A 21082-nucleotide genomic window follows, 5' to 3' on the forward strand; every position below is an offset into this window, starting at 1 on the left:
CACAACACACCTCTAAATATCACCCCACACATCACAACACACACCACCCCACACATCATCCACCCCACCCCATGGCACCGCAAAGACACCCCAGGTACTCTGAGGAGGAGCTCAGGGTCATGGTGGAGGAAATCATCCGGGTACAGCCACAGCTATTCAGATCACAGGTGCAGCACACTTCCATAGCTAGAAAGATGGAGCTATGGCGAAGAATCGTGGACAGGGTCAATGCAGTGGGACAGCACCCAAGAACTAGGGATGACATCAGGAAGAGGTGGAACGACATACAGGAGAAGGTGCGTTCTGTGGTCTCAACAAACCACATCGCGGTTCTGAGGACTGGAGGCGGACCCCCACCTCCTCCCCCACAACTAACAACATGGGAGGAGCAAGTCTTGGCTATACTGCATCCTGAGGGCCTCGCAGGAGTAGCTGGAGGAATGGACTCTGGTAAGTCAAATCTTTACTACTTCATCCCCCACCCAACCTGCATGCCATCACATACCCCCACCCTTTCCCTCACCCCCATCACTCCAACTCCTCACACATGTCCCAATATCACACATCCCAAGCCCTGCATGCAACACCAAAGCATGGACACCCATCACCAAAGCATGGCCACTGCACATACCCATACACCCCCCTAACCCATCATCACCCAAGGTCCTAAACAGGAATGCAAGCACTGGGGTACATGGTCACCCACCCATTGCACACCATGGCACACACAGATGCAATAATCATGCTTTAATACCCCTGCAGGACCCCTACCCAACGTCACCGGACAGGAGGGTCCAGATATGTCCACTCCACCCACAGAAGAGGCCCACAGTGATGAGAGCAGCTCTGTCCAACTGGATCTATATGACCAGCCCGGCCCATCTGGGACCTTGGGACAGTCGGTTCCCCTCACACTGGCACAAGCCACTACAGAGCTTCCCCCCTCTAGAAACACCAGCACAGCACCCACCCAGTGGGCCCATACCTCTGTCCTCAGGACACGTCAAGCAGCAGTGTGTCCACCACTACAGGGAACCCAGGCTAACCCACCACCCCAGCAACAACAGGGACCTGGGGGCAGTGGGCACACGGTTCAGGGGACAGAGGCCCAGGAACACAGGGGAACTGGGAGAGCTTCTGTGCGATAGGGGGAGGACAGGCCCAGGGAACCCACTCTCCACGAGGCCCTCTCCAACATCATGGGAGCCTACCACCATTCCCAGGAGATGGTGGCAACGGTACTGGCCAAGTTTCAGGAGACCCAGCGGCTGCAGGAGGAACAGTGTTTGGGCTTCAGGGAGGAACTCAAATCCATCAATTCCACTCTGGGCACCATTGTAGGGGTGTGAACACCAGGAGGGACACTGTGGCACAACAAGGGGCCCCTGACACTAGCCTGGAGGATGAACTGCCAACCACCTCCGCCGGCGCTAGTGAACAGGAGGCACCACCACACCAGCACCCTACCCCTTGCAGAGGGAGAACCACTGCGCAAACGGTCCCTGAGATCCAGGACAAAGACAGAGAACGATGCCAAGACCCCACCAAGAAATGAGACCACCCTGATTGTCATCCTTTTGTCCCACCTTGTCACCCTGTCCATACTTAAACTGCCCCAGCTCCACTTCCTATGCTCCTTTGGACAATGCACCTGTGAGACTAATGGACTGGGCTCTGCCATGGACATTCCTTCACCATCACCCCTCACCATTTTACAACCCCCTCCAATATTGAGCACTTAAATAAACACCCTTAAAGCACAAAACAATCAGGAGTCTGTCTGTGATTTCGAAATAGTGTATTAGCAATTACAGTGCAAAATGCTCTTTCAAATGTAATGTCAACATACCTATGTCACACAGCTCTAGTCCATGAGGAAACAAAGCAGATGTCACACAGTGGGACCCACATCTGTGAAATCGTAAGGGAAAGTGACAACTCAGTGACCATACACTGGGTGAAAATGACAGACAGTAGAGAGGTAGTAGATTAAAATCAGATGTAGCAGGCAGTGTTGTCTTCTAGCCTTTGTCTCACTGGAAGTATTGCAGGATCACTGTGTTCCTGTTGTCGATGTCCTCTTCTTCTGCTTCCTCGTCTTCACTGTCCACAGGGTCCACAGCAGCCACAAGACCTCCATCTGGACCATCCTCCTGCAGAAAAGGCACCTGTTGTCGCAAAGCCAAGTTGTGAAGCATACAGCAGGCCACGATGATCTGGCATACCTTCTTTGGTGAGTAGAATAGGGAACCACCTGTCATATGGAGGCACCAGAACCTGGCCTTCAGGAGGCCAAAGGTCCGGTCTTTAATCCTCCTAGTTCGCCCATGGGCCTCATTGTAGCGTTCCTCTGCCCTTGCCCTGGGATTCATCACTGGGGTCAGTAGACATGACAGGTTGTGGTAACCAAAGTCACCTGCAAATGGCGAGGGACAACTGTTAGACACACACTAACTCATAGGGACATCCACAGACAACTATTCCCACTGTATTGGGTCCATCTCGTCACCTAATAGCCACACCCGGTGCCTCTGGAGTTGCTCTATCACATAAGGGATGCTGCTATTCCGCAGGATGTAAGCTTCATGCACGGAGCCAGGGAATTTAGCATTAACATGGGAGATGTACTGGTCTGCCAAACACACCATCTGCACATTCATGGAATGGTAACTCTTCCGGTTTCTGTACACCTGTTCACTGCTTCAGGGGGTACCAAGATCACATGTGTCCCATCAATGGCACCTATGATGTTGGGGATATGTCCCAGGGCATAGAAATCACCTTTCACTTTAGGCAAATCCTCTACCTGCGGGAAAACGATGTAGCTCCGCATGTGTTTCAGCAGGGCAGACAACCCTCTGGACAACACGTTGGAAAACATAGGCTGGGACATCCCTGATGCTATGGCCACTGTTGTTTGAAAAGACCCACTTGCTAGAAAATGGAGTACTGACAGCACCTGCACTTGAAGGGGGATTCCTGTGGGATGGCGAAGAGCTGACATCAGGTCTGGCTCCAATTGGGCACACAGTTCCTGGATTGTTGCACGATTAAGCCTGTAGGTGATGATCACATGTCGCCAGGTCCACCAGCGGTCTGTACACCGGAGGATGCCGCCATCTCCTCACATGCCCCAGCGGACGTTGCCTATGGAGGAGAACAGCGAGCAGAGAGTCAACCAACTCTGAGGTACGTAAACACAGCTTACTCTGAAAATATTAGCAAATCGAAATTTGTCTGTATGAGTGTTTAGGCAAGGTCTAGATATGTGTGACGCAGTCCAAATTAATGCCATGTGGGACCATTAAATGGCGGCTGCCTGACCCGTAAAGTGGGACAGGGGGATATGAGGTAACTGCGCTGGCGTTGTACACCGTTGCGGTAGGCGGTCGAAGACCGCGGCGCAATCCTGCATTGGTTAACATTGGACCCTATGGGTCTCAGGAGCCAATGACGATGTATGCCAGTGGTGACGGCACACTATTTTTTGTCTGTTCAATCATTTCATACCTGATCTTCGACAGGAGAGGACCTACACTGCAAGTGCTGCTGTGACCTCAGTCTGGAAGAGACAATGGCTTGTGTGTCTGGGGAAAGGGCCCCTGCCTTCAGCATGGAGGAGTTGGAGAAATTCGTGGATGGGGTCCTCCCCCAGTACTCGCTACTCTACGGTCCTCCAGACAAACAGGTAAGTACACTGTGAGCATGCTGTATGGGCAATGCCTGTGTGGAGTGGGGTGGATGAAAGATGGGGGGGTGAGAATGAGGCGTGCATGAAATGACGGTGAGTGCATGTGCGTCATGGCCAGGGTAGGGATGGGGGCCAATGACTGTGACGGTGCAGATGGTAATTACTTCTCTTTATCCCCTGTACAATTCCTGTAGGTCAGCGCCCCCCAGAAGAAGGACATTTGGCGTGCCATTGCCAAGGAAGTCCGGACCCTGGGGGTCTACCACAGACAGAGCACCCACTGCCGGAAAAGATGGGAAGACATTTGCTGCTGGAGCAAGAAGATGGCGGAGGCCCAACTGGGGATGGCCTCCCAAAGTGGGAGGGGAGCCCGTCGCACCATGACCCCCCTGATGTTCAGGATCCTGGTGGTGGCGTACCCGGAGTTGGATGGGTGCTTGAGGGCATCACAGCAGACACAAGGGGGTGAGTATACGCTCATTCTGCTGATTCAGCGTGCATTGTAGGTGTCTGGGTGGGGGAGGTGGGCTGTGGGTTCCCCTAGGCCAGGGCGAGTTTAGAAGGCAAGGACCCTTCTTAAGGCAGGCCCTGTGGCACCCCACCCGACCTGTGTACAGTGCCAACTACATCTAGTCAGGCTCCTGTGACATCCATGTGTGCAGAAATCGGGCATAGCCTTGTAACCCATGTCCCTGGGATTGAATAGTGGACTCTAAGTGCGCAGCGTGGTGCACAGGGCTTCTGTGTCTGTCGTGTCTGCCAACGGTAGCGGTATTGCATGCACTCAACATGTCTTTCTTCTGCCATCCCCCCTCTTTTTTGTGGTCTTCCTGTTCTTGTGTGCATTAGCATCATCAGGCAGAGGAGCAGTGGCACCGGAGCAGGAGGGAGCTGCATCCCACATGGCCCTGGAGGGCGACACTACGAAGTCTGAATTCACCAGTGGAACGGAGGGCGAGGGGAGCTCCACGGCGGGTACAAGAGCTGACACCAGCGATACGGACTCCTCCTCTGATGGGGGCTCCCTTGTGGTGGCGGGCCCATCTGTGTCCCCCGCATCTACACACCAGCCACCACCACCTCTACCAGCACCGCCCTCCCAGCAGCCCCTTGGCGTTTGCCCTGTGCCCGCTCACCCAGGAGGGTGGGCATCACCTTCGTCCCAGGCACCTCAGCCCCTGCCCCTGTCACCCCTGCTGCCCTCAGTGAGGAGGCCATTGACCTCCTCAGGTCACTCACTGTTGGGCAGTCTACCATTTTGAATGCCATCCAGGGTGTAGAGAGGCAGTTGCAACAAACCAATGCATACCTGGAGGGCATTCACTCTGGTCAGGCAGCCCTTCAGCGAGCTTTTCAGAATCTGGCCTCAGCACTGATGGCAGCCATTGTCACTGTCTCTAGCCTCCCCCCTCCAACTTCCTCCACCCAGACCCACACCCCTGTACCTCAGCCTATCCCAAGCACACCATCAGACCAGCATGTACACACCTCTACACACAAGGGAAGCTCTGGCAAACATAAGCACCACACATCCCACAGGCACTCACGCAAGCATCAGACACATGCAGACACACCAACATCGACTGCCTCCACTTTGTCCCCCTCATCCTCGTCTCCCTCCTCCCTCCCTGTCTCGTCTCCTCTCACACCTGCATGCACTACATCCTCTGCCACTACGTCCATCACCAGCACACCCACCACCACACCCCGCTCACGTGCAGTCACCACCCCCACTACCATTCACACGTCCCCTGTGTCCTCTCCCAGTGTGTCTGTGAGGCCACCTCCCAAGGTACACAAATGCAGTCACACACCCACCCACCAGCCATCCACCTCACGACAGCCTCCAGCACATGCACCTCCTACAACCACTACCTCTTCCTCCACTCCCAAACCCCCTCCAGCTACCCGTCCCAGTGTTCCTAAGAAACTTTTCCTGTCCAACCTTGACCTCTTTCCCTCACCTCCCCCACCCCTTCAGTCTCCTAGGGCCTGACTCTCCAGGTCCCAACCTAGCACCTCAACCACAACATCGGCGGGACCAGTGGTGCCAGTAGTCACCGGATTCTGGAGTGCACCAGGCAGCAGGGCAGCCAGTGTGGCAAGGAGCCAGAGCACGGGCAGTCCCCCACCTGTCAAGCATAAAAAGTTGGGCAGTGCCCGGCGGGAGAGGGTAAAGAAATCAGCCACCAAAGCCGCTCCCAGGGGTACAGTTGGGAGTGTGGAGACAGCTGCAACACCATCCAAGGTGGGGAAGGGACACAGTAAAACCAGCAAGTCTGGGAAGATCAGCACGGCGGACAAGACCGCCAGCAGCACCGCTGCCCAGGACAAGACCGCCACCAGCCCCGCTACCCAGGACAAGACCACCATCAGTCCCGCTGCCCAGGACCCCGCCGCCAGCAGCACCGCTGCCCAGGACCCCGCCGCCAGCAGCACCGCTGCCCAGGACCCCGCCGCCAGCAGCACCGCTGCCCAGGACCCTGCCGCCAGCAGCACCGCTGCCCAGGACCCCGCCGCCAGCAGCACCACTGCCCAGGACAAGACCGCCACCAGCCCCGCTGCCCAGGACCCCGCCGCCAGCAGCACCGCTGCCCAGGATAAGATCGCCACCAGCCCCGCTGCCCTGACAAGACCGTCACCAGCCCCGCTGCCCAGGACCCAGCCGCCAGAAGCACCGCTGCCCAGGACAAGACCGCCAGCAGCACCGCTGCCCAGGACAAGACCGCCAGCACCACCGCAGGACAGTGAGCGCCAATGATTACAACGCTACTGAGGCCGCCACGGGCAGGATGAAGCACTCTGGGCACCAAACCCCCTCCAGAACCAGTGGAGAGTTACATCCACTACCTCAGTCCTTGGCAGGATGAAGCACTCTGGGCACCAAGCCCCCTCCAGAACCAGTGGAGACTGTTATCCACTTGAGAGACTGTGGCTTTTCACTCCCCAGGATTGATCAGTGGGCAACCCACCCACTGTAGAGAATTGAGAGACTGTGGCTTTGCACTCCCCAGGATTGAACAGTGGGCATGGAGCCCCCTGGTGGATCAAGCGTTGTGCACTCATCCGGCTGAGGTGCCCCCCCCCTTTCCTTCCCCCTGAGGTGCCTGTTTTATTTCTATCTGATGCCCCAGCAGTGCTCTCTCGCTCTTGTTTGGGTATTGAGTGTGGGCCTCGCCCATGCCTTTTGGGCCCAGTGGTCCACGGACTATGATGGTGGAATCCCTTGGACTTGTGTTCTTGGTGTATATAATTGTTTATAGTGTAAATGTATATATATGTAAATATTTTTGATTTATGTAATTGAATATATTACATTTATTTGACTAATTTCCTTTTGTCCTTGCATTCTTCCAGGGGGGATTGGGGGGTGTAACTGTAATGTATCATGCTGTATTTGTGTGTGTGTTGTAGTGGGTGAGGGTGGGGGTGGGCGTGTTGCGTATTGCGTGTATGTGTCATTGTTTTTTCTCTCCCCCCTCCCCTGTGTCATAGGTGCAGTACTTACCGTGGTCTTCGCCGTCGGCGTTCGTGCTCCTGGTAGAGGAGCAGGAAGATAAAGGCTGGAAGTATCTGAAGTTCCGGTTCCATGGCGTCCTGGTTCCTCGTGGGGTGTGTAGAGGTGAGCGTTTTCCCTTCTAAGTCCTGTTTCCACATTGTTTTTGTTCGCGGTGAATCTGCCCCAGAAAAGGTGGCGGATTGGACTGTTGTAATTCTGTGGGCGGTACATTGTCCTCCGCCTGTCTGTTGGCGGTTACAGCTGCGGTGTTTGTTTGTACCGCCTTAGCAGTCGGAGTGTTAAAGTGGCTGTCTTTTTTGGTGGTTTCCGCGACGGTCGTAATTCAATTTTTTTTACCGCCGGCCTGTTGCCAGTTTTACCGCCGCTTTAACACCGACCGTCAGGGTTGTAATGACCACCTAAATGTTTTTAGTGCACTGGAATGGAAAGCACCAACCTGACATCTGGTTGCAGGGCAAAGTCAAAATTTGAGGAACAGCTCGATGGAGCCCTACTCAGCTGCAGTGAATGGGAGGCCTCGGTCAAAGATTTACCTTCTGACATAGGGCCTCATTTTAACATTGGCGGTCTCAGGACCGCCATGTTGGTGGTCGTACTGCTAACAGGCTGGAGGAGAAGACCGTCAATTTATGGCAATGCCAGTGTTTTCAATAGCATACAGCCAAAGCACCATCTGCACTGCTGACACCGCCACTGTGGTCCAGCCGCCACAGCAACAGTAGTCCGCTGGACAGATTACGAGGTTACACACCACCAAGATTTCGCCGCTATCTCACAACCACAGAAACTGAGGTGAAACCAACTGCATAAAAGGAGACACTCACCTTCAGGAGGATGTACTCGTTCGGAGCTTCCATGGAACCGAAACTAGGAGCCAGATGTATCAAAGATCCTTTTTGCATTTCTTAAATAGCGAATTGTAAGAAATCACTACGTTAGAAATGCAAAATGGGATGTATCAAAATTGCAAGTCGGTAACAGCGATTTCTTAAAATTCACAAACGCAAGTTGCGCTTTGCAAATACTGAATTGGAAAAAAATTAGCAATTAAATATTAATCGCAAATTGTGAAAACGACAAACCGGAACAGGCTGATGACATCACAACCAGGAACTGAGTCAGCCCATGTTTTTTCCAGAAGCCACACCCACAGGATCAGGCAGAGAGACACAGCCCAGCACCAGGGAGGCAACTGTGTGAGACAGCCAGGACCAAACAGCAACATGGCCCATGTTGGGAATGTGAAGGAGAAAGGAGACAGGGAGTGCACGCTCAAATTCAATGAGCAGCAATTGGAGGTGCTCACTGAAGAGGTAGTAAGGAACCACAACAAACCTTTTGGGAAGAACTCACTCCAGGTACCTGAAAGTGAGAAGAGGAAACTGTGGTCAGAAATCCAGATCCAAATATGCGCAGTGGGTGTTGTGCAGCGCTCTGTTGAGGAGATACCCAAACGATGGTATGACTTGTATTCCCATGCCAAAGAGAGGGTGGCCAGCAGGTTAAAGGAGGCAAGGAGCACCGGAGGAGGACCACCCACCCAGACACCATCTACACCAATGGAAGACATAGTTGAGTCCACACTGCTTCCTGAAGCTGTAAGTGGTGTCACTGACATTGACACCTCAGGAACAACCAGCACCAGCAAAGGTAAAGGCAATAATGATGTGCATCCCCATATGTTCATGTAGAAATGCCCGTTAGAAAATAGTTATTAGCTCAATGCATTGTGATAAGTAGTCCTTACCACATCTTACATACAACGCAACAATGCCTTATGGGAGTGGTAGTCCACACCCCTAAAGTGCTAATCCCACATATGTAGCACGTTAGTGTACAGCCACACAGAGGAACAACACAAACAACTCACAGTAACATGATGTTAGTGTGCATTCATTACTATTGTGCAACATTTTGTGAAATATTCATAAATGACATGCTGCACATTGTCGTTGTAGATGTCCCAGGCCCTGACACAGCAGAAGGTGGAAATGTGGGGGATGGCGAAACAGAGCCACAGTCTGACTCAAACACCAGTGTGTCCTTCAGTATTGCACCAACTACATGCAGGGCAAGGGTGTTTAAATTCCCAGAATATAACCTGGACTCAGATGAAATGCTGGCTGAAGTACCCACACCATCCCCAGAGGTTAGATTCACAGGAAGACAGCATTCCCTGCCCCAGCGTCAGTCAACTCCCCTCAGGAGGCGTCACGATGCAGACAAACAGTGCACAGATGAAGGAGAGGGCCCATCAATCTTTGGCGGCCTTGAAGGTTCCATGCTGAAAGTGCGGCACCTGCAATGCAAGCACATGAGGTCAATGCACAGGCAGTTGGTGTCTCACAATGACAATATGGGAGTACTGTACAAGCAGTTGGATGCACTCAATGAAAACATGGGATCCATGCACAAGCAGTTGGAGTCTCTGAATGAGGGACAGCAAACAGCAGCAGAAAACACAAAGGAGTTAAGAAACGCCATTAGGGAACTCTGCACTGAGATTCAGCAGGAGCGTGCCAGCCACCGTAGGTGTCATCACCAATTTATGGGAAGATTTGATGGGTTCTGCAGATCGGTCAATCGGCTCGCTAGCTCAACTGCCTTGATATCACAATGTGTTGTGGGCATACAGGTGGAGATGGCACATTGCAGTCGGGACGTTGCACAGGGATTGGTGCAAATAACCAATGTTGCTGATGCAATGCAGACCGCACGCAGTGCTACAAATAGTGGACTTGGTGGTGGGGATAGCGAGGAGCTCTCTAGCCTCAGCAGTCTTACAGCCCCTGGGATGGATCCTAGATGTTGCAGTACCAGACACAGTACTGTCTTGGAACCCGCTACAAGAGGTGCCAGCGAGGCCACTGAACACTCAAGTGGAGTGCGTGGATGTAGGAAGTAATGTTGAGGGCTACAGGGGACTACCTTAACATGTAGCAATACAGTTATACTATGATGCTAATAGTGTGACACTGTTACTTGCACATGTTTGTCTATGGTGCATAGCTATGTCCTATTGACACATATGTTACTTGAAGTCAAGATGATAAAGGTGCTAACTACAGAAATACGTAAAATTGAAGTGGTGTTGTCATTACTTACATCAGAAATGGTTGCACGTGATGTCAGCATGTCTTAGCCTGCCCTTTGCTGCACTGCTCCTTTCTACTGGGTGAAGGGGTGGTAAGGGATCACCATCCTCATCTGAGTCCGGCTCCGTGGGTTCCACAGTCATGCCCCTTGTCGTTGCAGTGTTGTGCAACATAGCACATGTAGCTACAATTTTGATGGTCATCTCTGGGCTGTACTGTAGTGCACCTCCAATCTTATGGATGCACCTGAAGCGGCTCTTCAGCAGTCCAAAGGTCCTCTCCACCACACTGCGGGTTGCCCTGTGTGCAGCATTGTACCTCCTCTTGGCTGGCGTTGCAGGGCTCAGGTAGGGCGTTAGTATAAAGCTCCGCACTGCATAGGCACTGTCTTCTGGAATGAAAAGAGAGTAAAATTAGTACTTGTGATATCTGACATCATATTTACATCAATGCAACATTGTCAACTATCAAATTACTCAGTAGATATCATTCGCTAAACTACCCAGCTAGTAGTCCTGTGTGAATTGCGCTGTGGCGAAAGATGTAGGAGTCATGTGTGCTACCTGGGTATCTGGCCACGAGATCAGTTATGATGTTGGAGGCATTGCTAATCACTTGTATGTTCATGGAATGATGGTTGTTACGGTTCCGATAAACATACACAACACATCACAACCACACCCTCTCCAATCTCTTGGCAGGGACCCACAGGGGACACTACCCACGTACACATCACACACACATCACAACATAACACCAACATGCACATGCAAAAAATACACAATCATACTAGTTACTGATTGACTTACACAGAACATCATCTCTAACATACAATGTAGATAACAAACACTCAAAGCACACAAAGTCACACAACACATCAACAAACACATCTCAACACAAACCACACACAATACTAACACACCAATAACTCTTGAACACACAAATGTCCATCACACAAGACAGACCCTTCCACTTTTAGCCAAAAGCACTGCACACAACCTCACATACTGCCAAAACAACACACACACAGCCCTAGCAGAACACACAGACACACATTCTGACCCACAACTAATATCAGCCAAGAACAACTCCATAATAGGGAAAGAAATGCATGACAAAGATGTAACCAGAAGACCAACCACATGTTGGTTTAAATAATTTTTTTCCTTTAAGAAAATGTCAAAAACAAAGGCCATAGGCCAGTCAGTAATGTAAAAGTCTGTATGCACACAGTGCACAGGTGTGTGTCCCGATCTTTACTCCTGTCATGCAACCTCTACAGGTAGGGGCATCTATGGGGCAGGCAGACACTTCAAAGATTATCTGGTGGGTGGGTACAGGGGGGTTTTGCGTTTTGGTTTTGGAGGGGGGCCTCTGAGATTTGGCTTGGGAGGGAGGATTTGGGCCTGGTCTTAGGTTTAGGGGAGGGCTGGGTTTTTTGTGGAGGGGTTGACTTCTTGGCAGGGGGCAGGGCATGGGTACTTGCGGGGGCAGGGGAGTCTTGAAGGCGGAAGGACCAGACTTAGGGAGGTACATAGACCGTTTAGTGGTATCACAAGGTGGGAGAGGAGTAGGGAGAAGGGTAAACTCAGAAAGGAAAGCTTTTTTAGATACACAGGGAAGGTCATAGCAAAAGGGTTTGGGTGCAGAGGGAGAGGGAGTAGTTGTCTGAGGTGTTAGTGTACATGTCTTGGGTGCATGTTTGTGTGAGGTATGTTTGTGGGTGGTGGGTGTCTGTTGGTTGGGTAAGTAAGGGCGTTTATGTGTCTTGGGAGTGGGGGCTGGAGGTACGGGGGATGCCGTGGTAGGTGGGTAACTCTCTGTTGGGGTGCTGACTGCTGGTATGGTAGAAGTGCTGCATGTAGACGTGTCTGTGGTTGTGATGTCTGCGGGTGCAGTGACTTGGGTGGATGTCTGAGGGTCTGCTGTGGTACGGTCTGTGGGTAGGGTAGGTGTAGTGGATGGATCTGTAAATGTTGGTGTTGTGTCAGCAGGTGTGTCAGGTGTGCTGTCAGTGATGCTGGGGTGGTGGTGTGTCAGGGAAGGTTGTGACTGTTGCTGTGTGTGCAGGTGTATGTTGCTTGTGTGCATGCTGGTGGTGTGTCTTGTGGTGCTTATGTCTTTCTGAGCTACCCTTGGATGTTGCGGTGGATGCATGCTTGTCTGTCTGTGTGCTTTGACTGGGTCAGGGAAGAGGGATTTGAGATTTGGAAGAGGAAGGTGGAGGGAGGATAGGAGACAAAGGATGACTGGCCGCCATCAGTGTGGAGGCCAGAGCCTGAAAAGATCTCTGTCAGCCAGCCAGTAAACTGTGAATGCCCTCCAGGAATGCATTACTCTGGTAGATCTGAGTTGGAAGTCCCTGAATGACATTCATGATGGTCGACTGACCCACAGAGATAGACCTCAAGAGGTCAATAGCCTCCTCACTGAGGGCAGCATGGCTGACAGGGGCAAGGGCAGAGGTGCCTACATCAAATGGGATGCCCACCCTCTTGGGTGAGTGAGCATGGCCAACTGGGTGGGAAGATACTGGGGGCAGTAGTAGTAAGGGGGTGCCAGACTTAGATGGTGCTTGGGTTGTCCTGGATGGGTCCGCCACCACCAGGAAGTGTCCACTGGAGGAGGATTCTGAAGATGATGAACTGGAATCTGTCTTCCCGTGGTACTCACCTTGCCCTCCCGGCCACTGGGTCCCTCGGTGTCAGTGGTGTCTTGACCTGGGGTCTTGTGGCCAGCAGCTTCCCCACTCGGTTGTGCCCCATCTCCTTCACCTGCTGATGCTGAGAAACAGAGAGAGAGGTAGGGTCATCACATTTTTTACATACACATACATTACACCATACACAATAGGAAAATCACTTCTATGACTAAGAAAGCCCCAGGTAAGAACCATTTAAAGCCTACATCATGTCACAATTAAATACTTCCAACAACCCTATATGATAACAGTTTCAACCACAACATAGGCCAAATATCTGACCACTACATCACCATCCTATAAATTCAGCTGTAACACTAACTATTTATGCACAAGATGATTTGGCAACATAAGAAGTCTCTCCCTAAACAGATCATCACTGTGTATCAACAAATCATCCTTAGGAAATGCTCTGAACCGACATCACAATATCATGCCTACCCTAATCCACACTTTCCCAGTCCATCACCACCAGTAGTCATGTTCCATGAAAGTAAACTCATCTCACTGTAACTACAACACATCATGTTACTTCGCAATCATATACCTAACATGTGACTCTGTCCATAACATTCTCAATGTCAAATACCTCACATAAAATCACTACATATGGCATACCCTAATTGTGAGGCTCATACATTTATATACAACATCAGCAAAACATGTATCAAAAAGTGTTTAGTTAAGGTTTCAACAGAGTTTCTGGACCCACTTATCTTACTCATTGACACATAGACAACAAAGTTATGTCCAGCAATAGGGACCTACTTAGCACACAGGATACACCCACAGACAACCACAGGGAGCATACCAACACCTTCAATACAATGGGCACTAATCATGTGCATAAAGGCCATATACTATTCCAATATTCATGCTGAGCAGAAACCCTCTACATGACAATATCAGAAAACCAACATCACTACCAACTGACATGTGACATCATGTGCCACCTAACATCTTAGGACTTAAGTAACACTGACATAAGCCACTTCTAATGTATCTATGATTGCCACATACACCTAGAGGCCAGCATATTGACTGACAACATATCCTATTCCACTAACATGTGAATGTCAACTAGAACACCTGCTACGCTATTAAGTCAGGCAGAAATGAACTGATTCATTACAAAATATGTCAAAACAGCCTGAGATTAGCAAAGGTAAGTAGGACAAAGCAGAGCCTTCAACATAAAAAAGGCACAAAGTACCAATTGAGACATGATGTAGGCAAAAACAGTGTATGTTGCAACCATACAGGTACGGTTCTGACCTATGTAGCATGGACAAAATATATGGCCTAAGGGATCAGCAGGCTAGCCACTTACCTTCTCAATACCATGTACATGGTAGGAATTGTCTGAACACACATGTCAATGATATGTCTAGTACTGTTAATTTATTATTACCACCATGTGTTCCATCATGTAGGATGTCCACCCTGATCAAACATAACATTTGCCAATGTACAGTTTTGACATAACAATGGGGACACCTCCTCACACTTCAGGGGCAGTGTAGTAAATATGCAATGTCAGATTCCTAATTGGAACCCTCACATGAAGTTTCAATCTATTTCAGAACACAGGAATATTTGGGCCTGTTACTCATCTGCCAGACCCTATATTGCACATAGAGCTAGATCCAGTGGAATACAAATGGTCAGAGACCGAAGAGCTGGACAACTTACCAATTGGGTATCTGGAATTTGGATCAGTAGGTGGGAAGGATTATATATCAGGTTACACATATGTATAGCAGTGTAGAGGTACACATATGACACAGCCACATGTCCATCACCACATGCTGTTATGCAATTTGGTTCCAGGTGAGTAATATGTCGCAATACACAATACAATGTCAGCATCTGTGTATCAATGTTGGCAACTGCAGTACTATGTCTTCCTAGGACACCGTTTACCTGTAGCATTTACAACATTGTCACAGCTGAGATACTTAGACATCATTCACTTAACTGGCAGAGGCCTGCACATGTGTGTAGTGAGTACTTACCCCCTTGTGGCTGCTCTGCTGCCTTCCAACGCCCATCCAACTCAGGGTAGGCCACCACCAAAATGTGAGCAATTAGGGGGTCAAGGTCCAATGAGCACCCCTCCCTCCTTGGGAGGACATCCCCAGCTGGGCCTCTGCGGTCTTCTGGGCCCAGCGTCTCTGGTCCTTCCATGGCTTCCTACAGTGGGTGCTCTGCTGGCTGTGCACCCCCAGGGTCTGCACTTGCTTGACAATGGCACGCCAGATCCCCTTTTTTGATGAGAGTTGACCTCCATGGGTGACACAGACCAAAGGAGATAGTTATGTCCATATGCACCATGCCAACACAAGTGGAAAGAACACTTCAGTTACAGCAAGTAGGCAAACATTCTCATCCTCTCAGTTCACAGTCATGCACAATTTAGCTTCTGCAGGCAGCCCATGTGTGAATTGGAGTGTCCCTTAGAATATGCATAAGTACCTGGTATTGACTACACACATATGACCAGACTGCATGATTGTCCACAACATGGAATGTCAACAAAAAACATATCTCACACCCTCATTGTTGTCCAAACTGCAATGTATGCTGTGTATGCAGGAAGTTAGCTTACACACAATCTATCATGTGACAATGATGTATTGCTGCCTATGCACATGCACACATTTCCATACAAACAGACATGAGTGGCAAAACCTTCACTCCTTTACATTTCAGAAACACCATCATACACCCCACATTTCACACATTGTTATTGCATTGGATTCACCTACTCCTCTGGTGCACCATATCACTGTCCATAAAGGGATAGGACCTCCTCCAAAAGCTTGCCCAGCTCTTCTGGGGTGAAGACATCACCATTGGCCCAAGTCCACCAAAAGCAGCAATGTGTTCCAATGGCAATTTCCATTGTGGTTGTAACCGCCTACCGCCAACACCATCCACCAGCAAAGTTAGGTCACTTCCACATGTCCAGTACAGTAGGTCAGGCAGCTGCTGTTCTAAGCACATTTCATGTATGGAAAAGTTTAGAAATCTGAGTCATTAATGATTCCCTATATTGTGCTAAATAACAGTAAGTAATGCCTTTAAGTTTAGTTGTCTATTTGTGCATGCGAGTAGCTAAAGCCTTGTAAAGGAGGGATTTGTGGTGATAGAAATGTACACCTATTCTCACTTGGATGTGGACATATTCATTATGTGTGCGTTGTTCATGTCACATACAATATTTTTCCACAAAGTTATCCTGGCATGAGGAGAGGTAGACAACCTCAAGTGTACTGCCCATTAGTAGACCTGGACACCATGGAGGAGAGACATACTATACAGACATATCGCCTGAATAGGCATACAATCAGGGATCTTTGTGATCAGTTGGAGCCAGATCTGATGCCTGCCATTCGCAATCCCAATAGCATACCTTCCATTGTTCATGTCAGTGCTACATTTCCTGGCCACTAGGTTATTTAAGAATACCATGGCCCTAACTGCAGGGATGTTTCAGCCCATGTTCATTCTGGTTTTGAAGAATGTACTGTGTGCGTTATTGAAACACCTGGATAGCTACATCAGGTTTCCCCAACATGCAAATTTGGCCTATGTGAAGGCAGAGATGTATGCTATTGGGCACATTCCAGTTATGGTTTGCGCCACAGATGGTACCCATGTAGCCTTGGTTCCCCCCAGTGCCAATGAACATGTATATAGGAACAGGAAAAACTACCACTCCATCAACGTTCAAGTAGTGTGTTTGGCAGACCAGTACATTTCACAGGTCAGTGCAAAGTATTCAGAATCAGTCCATGATTCCTTCATCATGCCGAACAGCAATATTCCACTGCTGATGACAAGACTCTACACAGAGAGGGCCAAGCTGGTTGGTAATTCAGATTTGACATGTGTGTTTGCAAAGTTTATCTCCTGCCATCACTGTTGTGCACGTCCTCGATGTATGTATGTGTTGTCCTACCTTTTCCTTACAGGGGACCATCCTTGGTTGTTGACACCAGTGAGATACCCAGCCTCACCAGGGGAAGTCCGCTACAATAATGGGCACGGAAGAACAAGGTGTATCGTGGAGTGGACTTTTGGGCTCCTGAATGCAAGATTTCACTGCCTGGGCATATTAGAAGGAACCCTCCTCTGCTCACCGAACAAGGTATGTCAAATAGTTGTTGCCTGCTTCATGCTCCACAACCTTGCCCTGAGATGTTAGATACCATTCCTACCAGATGATGGGGAGGCAGCAGAACCTGTGGGTGGAAATGCAGATTTGCCAATTGATGTGAGCCAGATGAAGATGAAGCTGGAGACTTTAGGGCATATCTCATAAATCAGTATTTCAACTGACTCGAGATATGTGATGTATCCTGAATGGTGTGATTTTGTTTTGTAACATAGAGTTGCTGGGCAGCATGTCCTCTCCTTTTTACCATAATCTCTGAGGTCTTAGATAGCTCCAATGCCAATGAGTGAGTTGTGCATGCAGATTGTAATTTGGTATTGTGTACTGAACAAAGTAATCTACAGTGTCATGATTTGTTGATGCACATGCAAAGTCGTACTTGTGAACATGACTTGTCAGAATTGATGAAAGTTTTCTGCTATGTCCTATCCCTTATCTCTGTCAATCACAGATTTGCCAAGTTTCAGTTTGGCCCATCATCCTTGGCAAGTCACAGACAGTGTCAGGTGCAAATAGGAATTGCAGGAAGACATGAGATGTGGGCTTTGCTAAAACCAGGTACTAATTGCCATAAGTACATGGAGTGTAACTAACATGGCCAGACAGTCAGGACACTGGGGTGGAAGTGTGCTTTCCCATCAAGATAACCTGTTGGGTACTGGAGGTCGACAAATGGTGTCATTTGTGTCTCCATATATGCCTGACATGTGAAAATGTTTAACCGTAGCCACTATCATCACAATGGTTTCTGTTATATGTGACCTACCTTGCACATAGCTGTCAGTGTGTTCCTACTTTGCAGACCAATTTGCATTTCGCTGTGGACTGACATAGGTGAGTGACAAACCTACAGATACGTGACCAATGTAAGGGAAATATCCCTGGACTGGGAACATCAGTACTGATCTCTGTCTGTACCATGGGGTGTGTTTAAGCAAAGGTATAGGTATGTGATAAAGCTTTGCCAGGTGATACAAAGGATCAATCAGTATACCTCTGGGCTTGTAGGAAGACTGAAAGATCCCTAACTTTGGTATCTTGTGGTTTATCAGTATATGACACCTTAGCTAACATTCTGATGTTACTATCAGTACTACTCTATGTGCTGTTTGTATATCTAGCAATAAATGTGTGCAGATGCAGTGTACACCTGTTTTGGAATCTATCCATGTTAAGAGTCTTCGGCTGATAGAGTCCACGAGTGATGTTCATAACCAGGGTTGTACAACACAGAGGGACATATTGATACTAGAGTTGGCATGCATAACTGTTGTACATGGTTGATAAATGACACTTACACAGGACCTATATTTAAGTGTAATTTATTGTGAACAGGAAAACAATATGTGTGATTAGTAACTAAAACAAAACACAAAGTAAACAGTGAAGGCTTCAGTTATGGCAGCTGGAATCATCAGGATCGCTGCTACGCCATTAGGAAACACAAGTCCAGTGTCCTGGCACCATAGGAAAGTGGGAATAGGTTTCAGAACAGGGTGCATTTATAGAACACAAGGGGAACCAGCCAGGAGAGGTTCACTTCCTGGCAGTGGGTTTGGTCTTTGCATTTGCTCCCCCTGGATGTCTGAGACCACCTCCTCTGGGAATCCCGCTCTGGTGACCACACCAAGCAGGACCTTAGCCACTATTGGAGCAGTGACTGTCCTGAGGGGTATTGCCTCTGAGTACCTGGTGGCATGGTCCATAGCCACCAAAATGTACCTGTTACCTGAGGCAGTTGGTGGCTTTAGGGGACTAACAATGTCAATCCTCACCCTCTCAAAGGGAGTCACAACCATTGGTAGTGGTATCAAGGGAGCCTTTGGCTTGCCTCCTGCCTTGCCACTTGCCTGGCAAGAGGCACAGGAGTTGCAAAACTCCTTGACTTTTTCTGACATATGGGGCCAATAGAAGTGGTTGACCAGCTTGTTTTAGGTCTCGGTCTGTCCCAAATATCCAGCTAAGGGAATTCTCTATACTTCTGGGGGACCACCACTCTCTTGGTAGCCTCAGGTTGGGTCCCTTGCCTCAGCGTAGAGAACTCCATCCTCCCAATAAACCTTTTGGGACCCACTAACATTCCTTTGTTCTTGCCTGGAGGCAGTCTGCCTCAGGCCCTCGAGAGTGAGACACTTTCTTTGTCCCTGGTACAACTCTTTTCTGATGCGCCCACCTACCCCTAGCAATTCTGCTAAGTCAGGCAGAACTTGCACAGCAAGGGTCCTCCCCTCAGAAGTCAGACCCTCCCCCTCAGGAATGGATTTCTCCTGAACCTTTGTGCTTGGTCGGGCTGGCAAGTCAGACCCAGTGCCCTTTCTCTCATTCTTGGAGGCTTGGCCCATTGTTCTAGGGTCCAAGTGTCCAGCACTTCCCAGTCCTGCTGCCTCTGACCTGATCACAGCGCATGCTCTTTGAGGGAGGTCCAACATCTGAGCATGCACCCTACTTTCCACCTCTGACCATTCAGATGCTTCTAGATCATTTCCCAGCAGACATTCTACACGGAGGGCAGGGGCTACTGCGACTTTTTTAGGGCCAGTCACCAATGTTCCCTCTAATTTGTTTCCACTGTGTGCGGCAGTGTAAGGTCTCTGTGCACTGCAGGCAAGGATACGTGCGCCAAGAAATTGACCCTTCACGCGAGCGCAGCGCATAACTACCAAGATCAGGCATTAAAAGGAGGCTTCCATTGGTTACAATGGGCCTCTGTGTGCTTTGCAGGATTAGCGTCAACATTTTTTATCCTAATCCTGCAAAGCACTGGACTAGCATATAAAATCCTGACACTAGTCCACTAACTACCGCCATGGTGCGCCGTATTTTGAATATGACGCACTCATGGTGGCGTTAGAGGGGGCGCTAAAGGGGGCAAGCAAAGTGGCACTGCACTGTGTGCAGCACCAATTTTTTCAAATATGCCCCATAGTTCTGTTTTTTGCAGCATATTAACCCTCTATGCTACTTTATGTTGAGTCAAAGCTGCCACTAGGCAAAACTCCCATCTCTCTCTAGCAAGAACATTAATCACAATAGGCATGTTGGCATTTTAATTGTTTCTTGAAGGCTAAACGCACAAGGAACTTTTCAGCAGGTGCTTTTAAATCGCAAGTTTTGGAAGTTTTTGCTAAACACAGTGCTCCCCAGAGGTCAGGTCCCGGTGCTGTTGCACTGCTCGCACCGCCAAAAGCCGGTCCTGTGTGTGATTATAGCAGGCTCCTCACAAAGGGCCATGCTTTGCAGTTCATTTACAAAAATGTTAATTCAGCACTTCAGCTAACTACCTGCAAAGTGCATATTTGACCCAGAGTAAATGGCAGTACTCGCAATGCACTTTCTCTGGTCATGGTGCAGCTGCCTTTCATCAGGATGTCTGGGCATCCATTGTGTCCTCCATTTGTGCACCTTTCCCCTGTGAGGTATTGCTGTATTAACATGGAGCAGCTGAAGTCACCGGCTTGGAGCCAGACCAGCAGCGCTTTGCAGGGCTTCTCTAAAGAGCTCTGATGAGCAGTGCCGATGTGATGCTGAGAGGAGGAGAGACGTTATCATGTTGGAAGCAGGCCTGCAGGGTGAGTTTGCTGCTCTTGTCCTTCTTTTGCAAGCATGTGAATGCTGTGTTAATTCTTTGCTCCTGTGTTATTCTCTCCTTTCTGTTTTTTTTGGTTTACAGTTTTGTAAGTAGCATTAGGTAAGCGACATTTAGTTGCAGCAGTCGCGTGGTTAAGTGGAGGGTTTGGGCACCAGCACGGTTTTATTTGCAGATTGAGCAGTGTAGAAAACACGCTCACTGCAGAGGAGAGGCCAAAGGCGTAGGTCATATGTATTTGGTGTGTTTGTGTGGAGTTTATCTGTGATGGCCTTAGTCTGTAATCAGCGTAGAGGGAGCAATGTCTTG

This window comes from Pleurodeles waltl, chromosome 2_1 (assembly GCF_031143425.1).
Source record: "Pleurodeles waltl isolate 20211129_DDA chromosome 2_1, aPleWal1.hap1.20221129, whole genome shotgun sequence".
NCBI lineage: Eukaryota > Metazoa > Chordata > Amphibia > Caudata > Salamandridae > Pleurodeles > Pleurodeles waltl.